Consider the following 17,448-nt stretch of genomic DNA (forward strand, 5'->3'; position numbering starts at 1 on the left):
TATATATTATATATATAATATATATGTATATATATATATATATATATATTGTGTGTATATATATATATATATACATACACATATTCCTTTGGGCTTCATAGCAACTCTAGAATATATGTACTATAGATGTTATCATTCAAATTTTTCAGATGAGGAAACTGAGGTGAAGAAAACAAGAGGACTGAAGTTCTACAACATATTCAAAAAGTTGTCAACCAGCCTCTCTCATTAGACTTCTAGTAACAGCAAACTGCCTCTAAAGGCAGACTATTCTACTTTGAGATAACACTAATTGTTAAAAAAAAAAAAGTTTATCCTTACATTAAACGTAATCCTACCACTTTGCCACGTCTACCCATCGCTCCTAGTTTTATCTAAAATAATTCTAATTTTGTTTCTATAATACAGTCTTTTAGGTATTTGAAAATTTTATCACTCATCATCCCTCTGTAATACCTTCCCCAATCTAAACATTCCTTTAATCATCCCAGTCATCCTGTTCTGAACACTCTCCTGTTTATCCATATTCTTCTTAAAATGCTACACTCAGAATTGTACACAATACTCCAAATATAGTCTGATCAAAGCAGAACACAGTGGGACCATTACCTCCCTAGCCTTGGCCTCTGTGCCTCTGTGTAGACAATACATCACCCTGTTTGCTTTTTCAATCTTGCAGTCCACTAAAACTCCCAGATCTTTTTCAGACAAATTATAAACCATCCTTGTTCTTTAATTTAGAAGTTGACTATTTTGAACCCAAGTAAATATTTATTTTTGTTGATTTATATATATATATATATAATAAATATATATTCACATTTACCCCTCTTAAAGTCTTTTTTTAAACTTTTTTTAAAATTTTTTGCTTTTTGGTGAGGTAATCAGTGTTAAGTGACTTGCCCAGGGTCACACAGCTAGTAAGTGTCAAATGTCTGAGGCCAAATTTCCCTCTTCAATTCTTATCAAATTAAACCCAATATTCTAACTTGTGTCTTTCTCTTTGAGACCTGGCTGAATCCTCTAACACATCAGCTATCCCTTTTAGCTTTGTACCGCCTGCATATTTGATAAGCATACTATGTAGGGCTTTATCCAAATGATAGCTAAAGGTTTCAATGACTTCACAAAGAAAGACTATATACTCATCTTCTTCCTCTCTTTTTTCTCGCAGATTCTCTCTAGTCATAACAGGAAAACAGCATCTCCCCCAGTGAGACTACAAATAATGTTATTATATCTTTTGGCTGTTTTTAACTCTTAGTTTGAAAAAACTAGTGAAAAGAGAATGATAGAGAAAAACTAAAGAGATATTTCTTGTCATAGATGCTAGAAAAGACAGAGTTAGAAAATGGAGAGATCTCCTTTCTTGATAGAACTATTTTAACCTTTAGCTTGTGAAGAGGATGAAGAGAATTCTTGAGAGGAGACTTTATTTTGTATCTTGTATAAACTGGATACTAGAATTATGTTTCCAAAAGTAAGAAGTCATCTGTGGTTATAATAATGGTTAGAGGTGACTCTGGCTCTTATCTTTCACATAGCTAAAATATTGTAAATAGTTATTTATATATTTGAATTGTTATTTATTATATCGTTAATACATTGAAGCAAGTAGGTGGCATGGCAGATAGAAAGCTAAATGTGCAGTCCAAGAAGATCTGATTCCTGTCAAACACTTACTAGCTCTGTGGTCCTAGGCAAGTCATTTAACCTTTCTCAGACTCAGTTTTTTAGCTGTAAAAAGGGAATAATAATAGCACCTATTTCACAGAGTTATTGTGAAGATCAAATGAAACCAGATACCTACAGCACTTTGCAAACTCTAAAAAGCTACATAAATGTTAACTAAATTGTATGGCCAGTAACTTCAGTATTTAGTTAATCCTAGGAGATTAGGGGTTTCAACACAGGGAAAGTTATAAGCAATTGTATATGGAGAAAGATGTTTCTCAAGTTTATTAAATCTTTATCAAGAATACCCTCAATACTTCTGCAAATTATTCTCATAAAGATTTCCCTGAGATGAGGAAGTAGATGTATGCTTCATTAGTTACTGATATTTTCTCCATCAAATTTTTAAAACTTTATCTTATTTTTATTGATACATTTTGATTTTATATCATATTCATTTTTCAATATATCCATGTCTTTCTTCCTTACCACAGTGAGATATCCCTTCTGACAAATATTTTTGAAGAAAGAGGGGAAAAAAGACTACAGTTTAGCAAATTAACCAACAGGATCACCATCTCTGATAATACTTGCAATATTACACATTTATAGTACTCCAACTCCTGCTTTGAACAGAGGGAAACGCACTTTTTCAACTCTTCACTGGGCACAAGATTGATTGTTATAATTACACAACATTGGGGGCAGCTAGGTGGTGCAGTGAATAGAGCTCTGGCCCTGGAGAAGGGAGGACCTGAGTTCAAATACAGCCTCAGACACTTGACACTTCCTAGCTGTGTGACTCTGGGCAAGTCTCTTAACCTCATTGCCTAGCAAAAATAAATAAACAAATAATTGCACAACATCTAATTTGTTGGAGGAGGGGTTTGGAGGGAAGTTTCTCTCCATTTAAATTATTGTAGTCACTGTATATATTGTCTTTATGTATCATTTTATGTATCTGTGTATTGCTCTGAATTCTTCATATTTGTGATTTCTTAAAGCACAGTAACAGTAATATTTCACTACACTGATGTACCATACTTTCTCTAGGCACCCCACAATAGATAGGTGCCTACTTTGTTCCCAGTTCTTTGCTGAGACAAAAAGGTGCTGCTATGAATATTTTTATATATGTATGGAGTTTTATGTATGTATGGAGTTATATATATATATATATATATATATATATATATATATATTATATAATATATATATATATACACACATATGTATATATGACATTTTTGTCATTTTTTAAAACATTATTCCAAATTGTTTTCCATACTGGCTGAACCAATCTATAGTATGACCAACAGTGTATTAGTGGGGCAGAGCCAAGCAGGACCCAACTGAACTCTCCCAATATTCCCCTCCAAAAAACTTTAAAATAATACTTCAAATCAAATTTTGGAATTACAGAGTCAACAAAACTTCGAAGGGAGACATGTTTCCAATCTAAGACAACTTAGGAGGTCTGCAGCAGAAGTCTGTAACACCAGAGTGGACATAGGCCCAAAGTACAACAAGAGCCCTAGCAGTGGGCCCTGAAGGTGGTCATGATGTCAGCAGCAACAGCAACAGTGGCTTTGGAAGCCACCCAGAGAAAATAAGGGGATAGGACAACTGGTCAGAAAGAGATTACAGGGTACCCATGGCTGGCACTGGGTTCAGCTGGGGCTGATTGGAAACTGCATTGTCCATAGAGAGTTCTAGATCACAGTTGTAGGGTAAAGAAGAGCACTTGTAATTGTTCCCAATAGAGCAGGGGCCATGGTCACAGTTTCAAGGCCAAGAGGAGTGCTAGCATTTATAGCTGCAGGGGAGCAAGGTCCCTTTCTAGGTGAAGTGCAGAGCACAGACCAAGAGATCAATGACCATCCCTCTCCCAGAATAGCACCACATTGGAAGCACCAAAAACTTGTAGACTCCCAGAATGAAATTTGAAAACAGCAACACAAAAAAGCCCTGAAGCTTGACATAGTGCCACTCTGCCCAACTTTAACATAAAGTTCAAAGTGAAGAAATATGCTGGGAAAATGAGCAAACAACACAACAACAACAACAAAAAGAACTTGATCATAAAAAGCAGTGGCAGGGAAGAACAAGAAATAAACTTAGAAGAAGACAACAATGTGAAAATAACTACAAGACAAGCCTCAAAAAAAATGCTAATTGGACCCAAGGACAGAAAGAATTCTAGAAGATTTAAAGAAAGAAATAAGAGTGGTAGAGGAAAAACTAGGAAAAGAAACAAAAGTGATGCAAGAAAATTATGAAAAGAGAATTAATAGCTTGATAAAAGAGGCACAAAGAAAAAATGAAAACAATGGCACCTTTTAAAAATTGGTCTCATGGTAAAAGAGGCACAAAAATTCACTAAAGAAAAGAACTCCTTTAAAACAGAATTGGCCAAATGGAAAAAGACGTACAAAACCTCACTGAAAAAAATAATTCCTTAAAAATAAGAATTGGGCAAATAGAAGCTAATAACTCCATGAGATTTCAAGAAAAATAAAACAAAGTCAAAGAAAAATAGGAAAAAATGTGAAATGCCTCATTGGAAAAAAAACAACAGACCTGGAAAATAGATGAAGGAAAAATAACCTAAGAGTCATTGGACTACCTAAAATCCATGATTTAAAAAAGAAGCTAGACATCATATTTCAAGAAGTTATCAAGGGAAACTGTCCTGATGTCTTAGATTCAGAGGATAAAATAGAAATTAAAAGAATCCTCTGATCACTTCCTGAAAGAGATTCCAAAATGAAAACTCCCAGGAATATTAGCCAGAATTAAATACAACCAAATTCCAGAGCTCTCAGGTCTAGGAAAAAATATTGCCAGCAGTTAGAAAGAAACAATTCAAATACTGTGGAGCCACAGTCAAGATCACATAAGTTTTAGTAGCCTCCACATTAGGACAGCAGAGAGCTTGGAATATGATATTCCAGAAAGCAAAGGAGCTAGGATTACAATCAAGAAGAATCTACCACCAAAACAGTATAATCTTTCAGGGAGAAATGGATATTCAATGAAACAGACAACTTCTGAACATTCCTGATGACCAGAGCTGAATAAAAAATTTGACATTCAGATAGAAGACTCAAGAGAAGCATAAAAAAGTAAACATGAAAGATTAATCATAAAAAACTCAATAAAGTTAAATTGTTTACATTCCTATGTGGGAAGATGAAACCTAATAGAAGAAGAAGAGATGGTGAGAATATAGAGAAGAACTATACAAGAAAGTTCTTAAAATCACCAGTAACCACAATGATGTGGTTACTGATCCAGAGCCAGACATCCTAGAGTAGGGATGGGGAGTAAAGTTAAGTGGGCCTTAGAAGCACTGATGACAGTAAGATTAGTGAAGGTGATGGAATTCCAGCTGAACTATTTAAAATCCTAAAAGATAATGTTCTTAAAGTTCTGTACTCAATATGTCAGTGAAGTTGGAAAACTCAACAGTGGCCACTGGATTGGAAAATATCATGTCCCAATCCTAAAGGAGGACAATGCCAAAGAATGTTCATTACCAAACAATTGCACTAATTTCACACATCAGCAAGGTTATCTTAACATCCTGAAAGCTAGGCTTCAGCAATACATGTACTGAGAACTATGAGAAGAGCAGGCTTTGAAGAGGCAGAGGAACTAGAGATTAAATTGCCAACATTCCCTGGACTATGGAAAAAGCAAGGAAGTTCCAGAAAAATATCTATTTCTATTTAATTGACTACATTAAAGTTTTTAACTGTGTGGATCACAACAAAATGTGGCAAGTCCTCAAAGAGATGAGAATACCAGATCATCTTACATGTCACCTAGGAACTTGTATGTGGGTCAAGAAGCAACAGTTAGAACCAAACATGTAAGAACTGATTGGTTTAAGATTGGAAAAGATGCATAAGACTGTATGTTGTCACCTTATTTATTTAATTTATATGCAGAGTACATCATGTGAAATGGATGAATTTGGATGAATCAAAAACCAGAATTAAGGTGGCCGAGGGAAATATCAACAATCTCAGATACACAGATGATACCACCCTGTTGGTAGAAAGTGAAGAAGAATTAAGAAGCCTCTTGACTAGGGTGAAAGAGGAGAGTGTAAAAACTGGCTTGAAGCTTAATATTAAAAATAAAACTGTGATCATGGCAACTGGTCCCATCACTTCCTGGCAAACAGAGGGAGAAGAAATGAAAGCAGTGTCACATTTTACATTCGTGGGCTCAAGGATTACTGTAGATGGTGACTGTAGCCACAAAATTAAAAGATACTTGCTCCTTGGAAGGAAAACTAGCAAATCTGGACAACATACTAAAAAACAGACATCACCCTGCTGACAAAGCTTCATATAGTCAAAGATACGGTTTTTCTAGTGGCAATGTATGACTGTGAAGGTTGGATTATGAGGAAAGCTGAGTGCTTTTGACATTTTCAGATTGTGGTGCTGGAGAAGACTTTTGAGAGTCCCTCTGACAGCAAGATCAGATCAGTCAATACCTAAAGACACTAATTCAGACTATTCATTAAAAGGTCAAATACTGAAACAGAAGCTTAAATACTTTAGCTACATAAAGAAAATATGGGATTTATTGGAAAAGACCTGGATGTTGGGAAAGATGAAAGGCAAAAGGAGAAGGGGACGGAAAAGATGAGACAGGTAGATAGTGTCATGGAAGCAACGAACATGAGCTTGGACAGGCTTGGCATGGTATGGTTGAACATGACTAAAAAACTGAACAACAATGGGAAAATGATACATGTAGCTCCTAAAAGCTTTATCATTATTAGGGCAGTTAGAAGGAGTCTACATAGACAGATGACACAGGTGTAAGTTGATTATCTTGGTATGATCTCGAAAAAAATTAAATACATTAATAAACTATTGATGGAGTAGTGAACTGGTCCACTAATTCTGGAGAATAATCAGGGACTATGCCCAAAGGGCTACAAAACTGTGCATACCCTTCCATCCAGCAATATTACTACTAGTTCTGTACCCCAAAGAGATCAAAGAAAAAGAAAAAAAGACCTATATTAAAAAAATATTTATAGCAGCTCTATTCGTGGTGGCAAAGAATTGGAAATTGAGGGAATGATTATCAATTACAGAATGGATAAAGAAGATGTGACATATGATTGTGATGTATTACTGTTGTGCTATAAGAAATGAGGAGGAGGGTGGTTTCAGAAAAACGTGGCAAGACCTATATGAACTGATGCAAAGTGAAATGCAAAGAACTGGGAGATCATTTTGCACAGAACCAGAAATGTTGTCATGATGATCAACTGTGAAAGACTTGGCTCCTCTGATCAATACAATGATCCAAGACAATGCGAAAGGACTCATGACGGGAAAAAATGCTGTCTACTTCCAAAAGAGAATGGATGAACTCTGAGTACAAATTGATGTATAATTTTCTTGCTTTTTTTTTTTTGCTTTTTTTGTAATGTGGCTAATATAGAAGTATGTTTTACATGATTTCACATGTATAATTGATATAATGTTGTTTGCCTTCTCAAGGTGGGGAAGGGATAGGAGGGCAGGATAGAATTTGGAACTTAAAATTTAAAAATAAAAAAGCTATAAATAAATAATATTTTTTTAAAAAGTAGTACATGTAAGACCAAGGATGTGCTGGAGCCAGCTCACATGGCTTGCAAGAACTGATTGTTAAATTTCAACATGAGCATTTATACCTCAGAAATCAGCAAATACTATATATCAAAACTTGATTTATTATTTTGTTGATTGTCTAAACTTGACAAAGTGATGTATAAAATGTTAACAATGCTAAATGTGGGGTAGTGGGTACCCATGCAAGGCAAAGTAGGAAAGTCAGTAAAGACAGGAGCACATTCTGGAGAAAGCGGAGAATGGCTACCCTCAGTTGGGCAGTAATTCACCAATCAGAGGAGGGCCAATGGAGACAGAGGGATCTTCAGGGTGAATAGGCTATTGACACAGAGGTAGAAAAGGCTGAAGAGTCAGGAGCAGAGCCAAGGGGAAAAAAATATCTGTATTGATTGCATTAACTAAACTTACTTAGGAAATGGTCATTTAAATGTGTTGACATATGTCTGTTCCTTTATTGAATTCCCATTTTTTGCATCAAAAACTTTTTTTAATGTTTTAAATGTCAGGTTGGAACTTATAAAATTGCATTCATATATTCTAATTTATATTTTTCTAATTTGGTATTGGTGGCACAATGGATAGAGTGCTGGGCTGGGAATCAAGGAGACTAATCTTTGTGAGTTCAAATCTGGCCTCAGACACTTACTAGCTGTGTGATCCTGGACAAGTCACTTAACCTTGTTTGTCTCAGTTCCTTATCTGTAAAACAAGGAGAAGGAAATGGCAAACCGCTTTAGTATCTTTGTCAAGAAAACCCCAAATGGGTTCAGACGTGACTGAAATGACTAAACAATAATTGATTTTGATCTTTGCTGTTAATAAGTCAATGATCATACTGTTCACAGACAGTTGATTTGAATGTGACTTTCACATCAGTATTTAATCATTTCTATTAACAATATCTGTTATGTCTATTGCAGTAATATCTGTTGACATAATCAGATTCATTTTCTGGAGGGAGGGGCGGGTTGATGCTCACCTTGTGTAGCATCTCCTGAGTCTTTTCTTTTCTTTTTTTTAGTTTTTAGGCAATTGGGGTTAAGTGACTTGCCCAGGGTCACACAGCTAGTAAGTGTCAAGTGTTTGGTCTGAGGCCGGATTTGAACTCAGGTCCTCCTGACTTCAGGGCGGGTGCTCTATCCACTGCCCCACCTAGCTGCCCCACCTGAGTCTTTTCTTAAAGAAGGTATGCATGATATATAGGTACTAGATGTGTTTAGCTTTTAGTCACTCCCATTTCTTATTCCTGAAATATATTTTTCACTGTCCTCTACTATGCACACTTTTGTAAGGAAGTCATCAAACCTAAATAGATGTTGATTTAATTTAAGGGGTCTAACTGAATCTTTGTAGGATTTTTCTGCCTTGTTATATTCTGCAATAGACCTTGGTGATAAGCTACAGTTTTATTTTATTCCATTTATTCTTTTTTTTTTTAAGATTGGGCCTCCTTATTTCACCTTAACTGGAAGTGCAGAAGCTACTCACAGGCCTGATTCTATTCCCTGCAATCTTTCAAAGTTTATTCATAGTAGCTTGGCAATTGTATCTTCTAGTTCTTTAAGGTGTCACCATATTTTTAAAAGGGTTCTAAACTATTTCACATAGAAATTCATATTTGTGTAATAAAATATGACACAGTGCCAATCACAAATGAATGTTGAAGATAAATGTCAGAAACATGGTATCCCATACACACTCACTAGCTCACTACCTCATAACTAGATTCTTGGCAAGCTCCACCATATGCCCAGGTTCTTCTTCCCCTTGTCCAGAGATGAACACAAACCAATGGACACACAACAGGAGAAATTTTACCTTTTCTGGGTAAAAACAAGATAATCTGCTCCAGGATTCCAACTTGTTGAAAGGAACTCTCAGGGGAAACACATGAAACCCACCAAACCTATAGGCAAATCAAGGAATTTCCAGATGGCTGTGATTAGTAGGAATTCCCTTGGGCCACACGCTGAATGATGCTCACAACTACCAAACACACAAGAGCCATTCTGTAAATAACTCCTCTGGTAGAGAAAGAGAGACAGAGAGAGAAATCATATAACCATAAAGTTAATAATTAAAACCTGATAGAGTATCTACTCAATCCATCCCCTTCATTTCAAAGATGAAGAAACTGAGGCACAGAGATTAACTTGCCCAATATCATATAAGGTAGTAAGTAATAGGACTAAAAGTTAAACCAGTTCATCTGACTCTAAACCCAAGGCTCTTTCTACTTCATGATAATCAATCAATCACCAGCAAGAGTTATCACTTTTGCTAGCCTTTATACCCAAGGAGAGAAAGCGTGAATGCAAATACACCACGTTGCTATAAAGAACTAATTCTCCACCAAGGTAATTCCTAGCTCTGTCTGTAGTCTGTGGACAAATAGTGAGTGTTTCTCCAGGTGGTTCCGTTTAGACCTTTCAAACCTCTATGCCTGCTCCTCAAAAGTACTAGTTCTAACACCAAAACACTTAGGCAAAAAGTTACACATATGAAGTAAATGTTTGGTGTCATTCAAAAGCAATATTTATGTACTGGTTTATTTTTCTCCTCACATATCAAGTCTAGAAATGATGTTTTAAAGTACAGTCCTGGGGCAGGTAGGTAGTACAGTGGATAGAGCACTCACCCTGAAGTTAGGAGAACATGAGTTCAAATCCAGCCTCAGACCAAACACTTGATGCTCACTAGCTATGTGACCCTGGGCAAGTCACTTAACTCCAATTGCCTATAAATAAATAAATAAATAAATAAATAAATAAATAAATAAATAAATAAATAAATAAATGAATGAATGAATGAATGAATGAATAAATAAATAAATAAATAAATGAAGTACAGTCTTTCAAATACAAAGATCATACTACTAATCTATTGCCAATAAGACTTGGTATTAAGTTGCTTAACAGTAATAGTAGGTATGTGCTAAACTATCTATACCTTCTCACTCAATTTTTCTGTGACTGCTTGAATTTTCAGAAACAATGGCCCAGATATACTCTATGGGCGTGGGACCATCAACCCTGTGGGTGCAGAACAGTTTTTCTTTGACTGATGTCAAGTTGACAGTATAGGGATCAAGTCCACAACATCAGCCACATTACCATAGTCAAATGAAATAACCAGTCCAGACACATTTGTATGATCTCAGCAAAATTAGGTACCTTTAAATAATTCAGCTGGTCCGATTCATTGCAATATGTCTACCCATGGAAGGAATTTGGAAATTCTGGTATGACAGCTGTGGGACCATCTTAATAAGCGGTAGTAAATGTTTCATTCATTCATTCATTCAGCCATAATTCCTTCAAAAAGCTTTCATTAAGCACCTACTGAATTGATTACGTTGTACTAGGTATGAGATCCAAGGAAATAGAAGGCATGTGTTTATATTCATTCTGAGTGAGAGTACTAACACAACAGAAACAGAGAGTCAGACTGCTCAAATCCTTCAGTCATATGTGATTCATTTAGACACAATCCAATTGTAACCTGCTATCAGGTAAACTGAAGCACAACTAGCTTCCTATCAATGGTCTGAGCTCGGAACCTATTTGATGAGAATGATGGTGGTGGTGGTAGTGAAGATGATGATAACTCGTGTTTTTGTTGCGTTTTCCTCACAACAACCTTGTGAAATCAGCATTGCAAAGATATTTATCCCCATTTTACAGATGTAAAAGATGAGATTTAGAGAGGTCATATTACTTTTCTAAGATCTTACTTCTAGTAAATGGCAGAAAAAGGACTATAACCCATGTCCTCTGATTCCAAATTCAGTGCTCTTCTCAATATACACAATGCCTTATAATAACTACTAAACAAGTAGGGAGACAGAGTAGCACCTAATTTTAGAGTTGGATGGGATGGCAGCAGCCACCTAATCCAACCTTACCCAAAAAGTACATGTACTTTACGTACAACATGTCAAAGAACTAGCCATCCAACCTATTGTTAAAGTCCTCTGGTGAGGGGGAGTGGTCTTTGATGATCCCTAGTATTCCTCCCAGCTCTATGAACCTCCCAAGGTAACGCATTCCATTTTTGAACCACTCTAATTGTTAAGAAGTTTTTTTCTTACATCAAACTTAAATTTGACATTTTCCAGTTTCATAGGATCATACAGCACATTCTCAGGGCTCCCTCTCCCAACTGCCACTCACACTGGCAGGTTGACTTCCCAGAGGGTGGTTGCTGTTTCTCTCCTTGGGGTTCTATGGGCCCCAAAAAGACCTGGAGTTTTTCTAGTACTATACCTAATGAGCCCCCCATTGGGTGTGCTGCTCACAATGATTATCAATTAATATCAATTAGCCAATTGGACTGATTAACTTTCATGGATGCATATTTATTAAGGTAGTATAGGAAAGTGGTATGGGGCAGCCAGATGGTGCAGGGGATAGAGCACTGAGCTTAAAATCAGGAAGATTCATCTTCATGAGTTCAAAGCTAGCCTCAAACACTAGTTGTGTGACCATGGGCACATCACCCTGTTTGCCTCAGTTTCCTCACCTGTAAAATGAGCTAGAGCAAGAAATGGCTAATCACTCCAGTATCTCTGCCAAGAAAACCCTAAAATGGAGTCACAAAGAGTCAAACACAACTGAATGACTCAACAACAACAAAAAGTGGTACAAAACAGTCCTTGGTCAAAACGGGCACATTTTCCCACAGGTACATGTCTAGTCCAGGGGAAAGTAGTTTCAAGCGTTGACCAAATGATGTGGCAAAGGAGGTAACTCACATCCCTGGAAGTCTTTTTTTCCCCTTCTTGGGGTTCTCATGAAGTTCCCCATGAATATAATAAAGCTTTCTGCTATTCTACTCGTAGGATCTTGAATCTACATTTTCTCAATGCGCCGAGTTTGTCCTGACCTCCTCTGCTCTGCCCCTAACCCCTACTCAGAGAGGACTACTGAAGAGGTGTGAGTACCAAAGCTGATACAATCTCTAAAGATGATAAGTTTCCTGATGGAGAAGTTTCCTGGAAGTATGTTGATGGTACAGCCCAGTCCAAGGAATGCAGAAGTCTAACCCCATCACTTTGCAAATTAGGAAAGTGAGGCTCAGAGAGGTTAGGTAGTTTGTCCATGGTCACACATATTGCAAGTGACAAGGCCAGGAAGCAAGCCCAGGTACTCAGACTCCATAACCAGACCTTTTTTCATTAAACCATTTGACTTCCCCACTTTGTTCCTAGCTCTTCCTCTAGGAGCAAACAAAGCAAGTGTAATCCTGCTTCCCCAAGACAATTGCCATGTTCCTTCTGAATTTTCTCTCCTTGAGGCTAAACACCCCAAATTCCTTTAAAGTAGGGGGTTATCCTACTTTATAGAAATATATTGGGCAGCTAGGAGGTGCAGTGGATAGAGCACTCACCCTGAAGTCAGGAGCACATGAGTTCAAATCCAGCCTCAGACCAAACACAACACTAAATGTGTGACCCTGGGCAAGTCACTTAATCCCAATTGCCAAAAAAAGAAATATATTGAACATACCCATTAAATGAGAAGTTCCTTGAGCTCAAAATTGAAAACTTTTACACATAGAACAAAATAATTCAAAGAAGCAAAGCAACATAATATATAGAGTCCTGGCCGCAGAGTCAGAAAGACCTAGATTTCAGTCCTGTATCAGTTGGAGGCATACTGACTGTATGAACCTGGGCAAGTCACTTAACCCAAGCAACTCTCTAAGACTGTAAGTTATAGAAAATGTATTTATCTGCCTTGGTAGAAGAAGACATTCCCTTATCCCCTCCAGAAGTTTCTTCTATTAATAAACTCACAAGTCTGATTTTTTGTTATTTTTTGCTTTTTATTTTTTTTAAAGAATGAAATTATTGGAACTAATTTCCTACAGTCCTTCTTGTACTTAGTAATTTGAAGAATGGAAGGTGGGAAAAGCTCTGGACTGAGAAGGTCCTAATCCTGATAGTGCTGTTTATTAGCTCTGAATCTGATCAGCCTCTTAGCCTCTGTGACCCTGTTTTCTCACCTGTAAAAAGATGGAATTGAACTAGATGATCTCTAAGGTTCCTACCAACTCTGAATCCTTAACCTTAAATGATGTCCAGTCACTAATACTTACAATTCCATATTTAGTGAGAGAAAAGTGAAGCAAAAGATGAATAAGAGGCTGGACCAAGACCCCAAAGCAAAAAAAATAGGCAGGTGGGAGGAAATACCAACTCTCCTTCACTCATGCCTCTTGGCTTCCACACCTTTAGTTGCTCGCCTTTCCCAGATTCTAATAGGAAATAAAGGTGGGCAAGTAAATCTCAAAAACGAGAGGTGGATCACTTTTCAGGGTTTTAAAAAATAGCTTAAAATTTAGAGATCATACACATGCATGTGGGGGGGAGCATAGGTATGTATATATATATATATATATGCATATAGGTGTGTATATATATACACACATAAAATATTTAAGGAGTGATCAGGGGAGTCCCTTGAACAGCCCCAAACAACTTGATAAGAATACAGGCCATGGACCTGTAAAAAGCAGCTCCCAAGGAGGTAGACTTCAGCCCTAGCTCCTGTCTGAGAGCCCCAGAAAACTCTTCAGATTGATCCCCTGTAACTGGGGCTGCCACCAAGAGGAATGAAGACTGAGAGTCAGAGGAGACAGATACTTATCAAAGAGTTTGCTCTTTTCCCCCTGGTCTGTGAAAGTGAGCTAAGATGCCAACTCATCTTTTTGTACTATCTCCCTTGGATTTCTAGAACAAAGCACAGCAAGGCAGGGGGGGGGATTTTTCCCTTAACCTCCCACATGAGGAACAGGATAAGATCATTGGCAAAGGAAGCATGTGGGAAGGTGCCTACACTTGCCCGGGTGGCCTAATATGAGAGTTCAGAGGCTGTGATATTCTGACTGCCTTCTTTCTTTCTGTTTTCCTTTCTGAACATAGGTCAGTGACCAGATTTCCTGAAAATGGTCCTTCTGTGTAAGAGATCCCAAGGGATGAAGAATTCAGGGTGCCAACACTCAAGGCTGAGCCTCCTAGCCAAAGAAGCACCTCAACTGAGGATTTTCCTATAGCTAAGCGACTAAAGTTATGATTTGAGGGGGAGAGGAAGGGAAGAAAATCAGGGCAAGTGGTCTGAATTACATCAACCCTGCTATTGCTGTGACTTGCTAAGGTGGTACAGATCTGAGATGAATGGGAAGTATTTATGTACCATTTTCCCAAATGTCTTTACCTTCTTGGGAAAATTTTATGAGTTGTTCAAATGATTTGTGTTTCTGTATTTGTTCACATGTTCCTGTGAGTACTTTGTGTCTTAACGCATTTTCAATGGTATGTTCACTAATGGCTATTCCACCCCAATACCCCTATTTTAAATTGTTTGTCTATGTGGGAATAGGGAACCCTATTACCCTATTTGGGGGAAATCCAAAAGATATGAGTCATGTATAAACTTTATTTGGGATATTTTCCCAGAGTTTAAGTTCTAGAGTCAAGAGGCAGAGGAAGAAAATTACCATTTTGGAATCCAAGGATTATTAGACCAGGATTGAATCTGGACTGCATGAAATTTGGTGGGGTCAAGGAGGAGAGGATGGAGAAGGGGATCTGGGACATGAGGGGTGTGTGTGTGTGTGTGTGTGTGTGTGTGTGTGTGTGTGTGTGTGTGTGTGTGTACTATTAATGACTTAAATGCCGAACAAAGTTGTACCACATAATGCATCAAATGGTATGACATGGCAAAACTGCTACTATGACAGTGGCTGGAGAGAATGAGGCTATGCCAGTTAAAAATGAAGGAAAGCTTCAGGAAAATAGTGTTCTCTATCTCTAGACTTCCCATAATGGAGGGCAAAGGGATGAGTGGTTCTCTTTCACTCTATGCCATGATCACTCCCATGAAGATTAGGGGACTAGGTGATCTTGGACCTGCACACCTGATTGCCTTTCCTATTTTGTTTCCTTTTCTGAGTAGGTAATTGGACACAGTTCTTGATGTTCAGGCATGGAGGCAATCTCATGAGTCTGACAGAGCCACAGGTCCTGGTCACAATTATCAGAGCTGATGGGCAACCACAAATGAGAAGACAGACCCAAGTACCTGGTTGGGCTTGCCAAAAAACACGGTCTTTGAGGGAGACAGTGCAGAGCTGAGGTGAACTATAAAATCTCTTGTCAGCAGTTTTCACACTATTCCATGTTTAGATGAGATTTAAATATCAGCCTACCAGCAGACTGTAATAGTATCTATAAGTTGTGATTGAATTCTGTTTTAAGTTGTTTTGTCAATATGTATGGTCTTTTCCTTTCAGTGTTTCTTTTATAGGTGGAAGATAAAACTTGTCCCGGCCATACTGGATTCATGATGCATACTAATGTCTTTCCACCTTTCCTCTTCCCCTTTGGGAGAAGCCCTAGATATGAGCCATTGCCTAAATTTTAAATAATTTGTTTGTGAGGCCAGGGTTTAACAATCCAAAGAGCGTACAAAGGAGGGTGGACAGTACTTCATCCAGACTGTGTCTAGAACAGAGAAAGGGAAAGAACACAGTGACCCAGCCCTGTAGGACCTTCAGTTCCTGCAGTTTTAGATAAGTATCTCCTAGGCTTCAGAATCCTTGTTTATTTATTCTTCTATTTCTACTTGCAGGCCATCAGTAGCTACTGGACAGGCTGCTCTTGTGCCCCAACCCCCTAAATAAGACAAGCCTCTGTGAACACTTAATGCCATCAGCAAAGGAGGTGACTGGAAACTACAGAGACACCACAGCTTCCATACTGTCTGACAAAGGAGACATTAAGCACACTCTTCTAAAGCATTCATGGGGAATTTCCCCATAACAAATTTGATATATAGGGGAAAAGGGGGGGGGAGGGGAGGGAAAACCCTTTATACCAACCAAAAGCACCTAACTACCAAGATATAATATTTAGAGTTGTAATAAATTAGAGTAGAATTAAGGGCTCTGGGCTGAGTCTTCTCTCTCATTCTGTCACAAGGTTATAGAGTGACCTTAACTAAATTACTTGCTCTCTTTGGGACTCAATTCTGTTTCATGCAAGTTCACCTCAAGAGGGTATACCATGCAAATGAGAGCAAATGCTTCTAATTTGAAAAAGAGAAATGAATGAACAAGCAGAAAGAGAAATCACTGGTCCCTGGTTTCAAAGCCTTCTGTCCAACCCAAATAGTCTCTTCTGAAATTTTATCTTAAGCAAAAGCTAGATGAATCCACATTAGCAGAAAATTCTAAGTTTTATCTTTTTCTGTAAACCATTTTCAGGCTGCTATAAGGTAGGAGGGAGAGTATAGGAGGCAGGTGTAGGAGGAAAAGGGGAAGGAAAGCAATGGGTTTGATTCATTTGGCTAATAAGCAAAGGTCTGATTTTTCCACCTTCTGTCACAACCCTATTAATATAATCCAAAACATTTCATGCTTTTAAAAAAGTCAAGCAGAGAAAAAACAGATGATCCCAGACCAAAAAAAAAAATATATATATATATATATATATATATATATTCTCTACAAAAAGAGCTCCAATTGAAAAATTTTAAACTCTCCTATGTTTAACTCTCTGATTAGGGCCTCATGAAAATACTTTTCATATGTTATTTGGTTAAAATCCCATGACTCCTCTTGGGATTTTTCACTTCAAAATTCAACTGAAGTTACCACCTCTCGGGTTTGTTACAAGGAAGGTAAAGAACAATGATTTCTTCCATTTGACCAATGAAGAAACTCAGACCCAGCTCCCACGTGCCTATTCCAGCAAAACCCTAACATCTGAACTGGATGAGATAATGATCAAGAAATTAAATGAGAAACCATAGCAAGTAACTTCTTCCACCCTAGATTTGCACAAAAAGTCAGCCAGATAACCCATGAACAACAGAGTTAGCATGCCAGAGTAACCAGAGACTGCCAAGGACTTGTATTTTCAATGTCTTGTGTCTAGAGGCTGCAAAAATAGAGGGCTCACTGAAGAAAGCCCCATGCTGGAGATTAAGACCCAGGTAAGGGACCTTGGGAGTCCCAGAGAGTAGCACCAGGCAGCAACCACTATGACATTATAGCACTTGGACAGGAATAGCGCAGGTCTAGGAGATTTGAGATCCCTAGTATTGTTCAGAGACCTCTGAGA

The sequence above is a fragment of the Phascolarctos cinereus genome, unplaced genomic scaffold (assembly GCF_003287225.1).
Source record: "Phascolarctos cinereus isolate Bilbo 61053 unplaced genomic scaffold, phaCin_HiC Scaffold_5;HRSCAF=322, whole genome shotgun sequence".
Taxonomy (NCBI): Eukaryota; Metazoa; Chordata; class Mammalia; order Diprotodontia; family Phascolarctidae; genus Phascolarctos; species Phascolarctos cinereus.